Source organism: Scyliorhinus torazame, chromosome 16 (genome assembly GCF_047496885.1).
Source record: "Scyliorhinus torazame isolate Kashiwa2021f chromosome 16, sScyTor2.1, whole genome shotgun sequence".
Lineage (NCBI taxonomy): Eukaryota > Metazoa > Chordata > Chondrichthyes > Carcharhiniformes > Scyliorhinidae > Scyliorhinus > Scyliorhinus torazame.
The window spans coordinates 71,674,221-71,678,221 of NC_092722.1; positions in this window are offsets into that span (position 1 = coordinate 71,674,221).

Below are 4,001 nucleotides of genomic sequence, written 5' to 3' on the forward strand. Positions count from 1 at the left end.
AACGAGAGAATCAGGATGTGTAAAGATCCCCCACCCCCTCCTCCCTTCCCCAATGTCCCCACCCCCTCCTCCCTTCCCCACTGTCCCCATCCCCTCCTCGCTTCCCCACTGTCCCCACCCCCTCCTCCCTTCCCCACTGTCCCCACCCACTACTCCCTTCCCCACTGTCCCCACCCCCTCCTCCCTTCCCCACTGTCCCCACCCCCTCCTCCCTGCCCCACTGTACCCATCCCCTCCTCGCTTCCCTACTGTCCCCACCCCCTCCTCGCTTCCCCACTGTCCCCACCCCCTCCTCGCTTCCCCACTGTCCCCACCCCCTCCTCCCTTCCCCACTGTCCCCACCCACTACTCCCTTCCCCACTGTCCCCACCCCCTCCTCCCTTCCCCACTGTCCCCACCCCCTCCTCCCTGCCCCACTGTCCCCATCCCCTCCTCCCTTCCCCACTGTCCCCACCCGCTCCTCCCTTCCCCACTGTCCCCACCCCCTCCTCCCTTCCCCACTGTCCCCACCCCCTCCTCCCTTCCCCACTGTCCCCACCCCCTCCTCCCTTCCCCACTGTCCCCTCCCTCTCCCCCCGCCCCCACTGTCCCCACCCCCTCCTCCCTTCCCTACTGTCCCCACCCCCTCCTCCCTTCCCCACTGTCCCCTCCCTCTCCCCCCGCCCCCACATCCCCACCCCCTCCTCCCTTCCCCACTGTCCCCACCCCCTCCTCCCTTCCCCACTGTCCCCTCCCTCTCCCCCCGCCCCCACATCCCCACCCCCTCCTCCCTTCCCCACTGTCCCCACCCCCTCCTCCCTTCCCCACTGTCCCCACCCCCTCTTCCCTTCCCCACTGTCTCCACCCCCTCCTCCCTTCCCCACTGTCCCCACCCCCTCCTCCCTTCCCCACTGTCCCCACCCCCTCCTCCCTTCCCCACTGTCCCCACCCCCTCCTCCCTTCCACACTGTCCCCACCCCCTCCTCCCTTCCCCACTGCCCCACCCCCTCCTCCCTTCTCCACTGTCCCCACCCCCTCCTCCCTTCCCCATTGTCCCCACCCCCTCCTCCCTTCCCCAACGTCCCCACCCCCTTCTCCCTTCCCCACCATCCCCACTGCTCTATGTCACATCCCAAAGTGAATGTTCATTTGTTTTCCTTGCCCCAGTAGATGCCTCCTGCAGTGCCACCAGTTTTGGGAGGCTCAAATGACAGCGAGATATTTCACATTGAATAATCCCATTCAAAATCCAGGCAGATGTACAGTTAAACAAACCTCTGTTGCACAGTGTGTCCTGTCTCTGTATCCTTCTGTTCCTGAGTGTGTCGTCTCTCCACATCCCTCTATTTCTGAGTGTGTCTTCTTTCAGTGTCCTTCTTTTGCCCATTGTGCCCTCTCTCTCTATCCCTCTGTTCCCCAGTCTGTCCTCTCTCTCTATCCCTCTGTTCCCAGTGTGTTCTCTATCTAAATCTGTTCCCCAAAATGCCCTCTCTCTCTATCTACCTATGTTCCCCAGTGTGTCCTTTCTCTCGATCTAACTATGTTCCCCAGTGTGTCCTCTCGCTCTATCCCGCTGTTCCCAGTGTGTTCTCTATCTACATCTGTTCCCCAAAATGCCCTCTCTCTCTATCTACCTATGTTCCCCAGTGTGTCCTCTCTCTCTATCCCTCTGTTCTCCAGTTGCCCTCTCTCTATTACCCTCTGTTCCCATTATGTCCTCTCTCCACATCCCTCTGTTCCCCTGTGTGTCCTCTCTGAATACCCCTCAGCTCCCAGTGTGTCCTCTTTCTATATTACTCTGTTCTCGAGTGCGTCCTCTCTCTATATACCTCTGTTTTCGACTGTATCCTCTCTTTTTCTCCCTCTGTTGCCCAGTTTGTCCTCTCTCTATATTTCTCTGTCCCCCAATGTGTCCTCTCTCTATATCCCGCTGTTCCTAATGCGCCCTCTACCTATCTCTATTCCTCGGTTCCCCAGTGTGTCCTCTCTCCATATCCCTCTGTTACACAATGTATCCTCTCTCCAGATTCCACTCTTTCCAATGTGCCCCCTTTCCATATGCCTCTGTTCCCTGGTGAGTTCTCCCTCTGTATAAATCTGGTCCCTGGCTTGTCCTCTCTTACATCGCTATCTGGCTCAGTATGTCCTCTCTCTGTATCTCTCAGTTCCCTTGTGTGTCTCCTCTCTACATCCCTTGGTTCTCCATTGTGTCCTCTCTCGATATACCCTCTTCTCAAGTCTATCCACTCCCTATATACCTCTGTTCCCCAGTTGGTCCCTTCTCTACATTGTTCTGTTCCCCACTGTGTCCTCTCTCTATATCCCACTGTTCCCAGTGTTTTCCCTCTCTTCATCTGTCTGTTCTCCAGTGTGTCCTCTCAGGATATCACTCTGTTCACCAGTGTGTCCTCTCTCCATATCCCTCTGTTCCCCAGTGTGTCCTCTCTCTATATCTTTCTGCTCACCAGTGTGTCCTCTCTCTATAGCACTCTGTTCTCCAGTGTGTCCTCTCTCTGTATCCCACTGTTCCCAGTGTGTTCCCTCTCTTCATCTGTCTGTTCTCCAGTGTGTCCTCTTACGCTATCACTCTGTTCACCAGTGTGTCCTCTCCCTATTTCACTCTGTACCCCACTGCGTCCTCTCTCTATCGCACTCTGTTCCTCAGAGTGTCCTCTCTGCACCTTCCTTTGTTACACAATGTGTCCTGCCTCCAGGTTTGGTGGAGTATAGTTTTATCAATAGTTTTAGTCATATAGCTGCTAGTTGAATGCATGTAGCTGAGAGGCAAATATATAAAAAGTGTCTTGACTGTAGGAACTCACTCAGTGTCTCATTGTCATGTGAGTGTACCTTTAAGAAATGGGTGTTTATAAATGGGTGTGTATATAAGTATCTGTAGTGAGAGTACCTTTAAGAAATGGGTATTTATTACTGCAGTGATGTCAGAGAGCGGGTGGAGCTGGGATGTCTGTCAGCTTTTTACTTTCGCTTTAGGCTGTTTGCTGGAGTGTGCGTTTGGTTTCATTTTAGTTTTGGCGAAGCTGAAAGCACAGCAGGATGTGTATGAATCTCTGCAAGCTTATGAATGTTCATTTGCTGATTTCAACATGGTAACTGTTCTCAGTAGTGAATATAACCCTGATGTGCTTCTGTTAAAGGTTTTGTTTTTTAATGTCTTATGGATGTTAAAAGGAAATTAAGGATTACTTAGTGTTGTATTCTTTGGGGGTTGTATTTGAATTAATGGTTGCTAAGATGTTCACTGAATGTTTTAAAATGGTTAACTTGAGTTCATAGAACAAACATTGTTTTGCTTTAAAAAAAGACTTTTCCATTTCTGCTGTACCACACCTGTAGAGTGGGCCGTGTGCTCCCCATACCACAATCTATTAAAAGTTGTAGGTCAGGTGAACTCAATGATACACTTTGGGGTTCTCTAAACCTTGGCCCATAACACTCATATAATAAATTAACCATTGTATTCCAGTGTATTCAACATTGAGAATGTATGGTTCTCTGTCTAATCAACTGATCAGTTCTAGCAAGGTCTTTGCCAAGCTGTGTAACATGGTAGGTGTGGGAAAACATATGCAGTAATTTTCCTAAGACTGCGCACTCAGCCGCTTAGCTAATTTTGATAAGCATCAGTCAAGCTTAAGTAATGTCCAATGTTTGATTAACAAATCATCCTCTAAGTAACAGACATTCAAACCAAGATGTCTCCGCTGAGAATTAGAAGCCAATGAAAGTAAATGAGGGGTTAAACCAGAGATAAGAATCTTCTTCAAAATAGATCCTCGTGGTGAAGATCTTTGTTCCTGAATTGTTGAATCGTCTGTTTGTTTATGTTAAAGTGATTTCCTTTTCGGCTTTATGCTTTTGCCATGTGCTTGACTTTTGAATGTATTATTTGATATGTAATTTCTAAGTTTTTATTCAGTTCTTATTCATCTGTGTTCAAGTGAGTAAGTAACAATAAAAAAGTCATCTTTTTGACACCTCTCAGCAACCGGACTACCGTT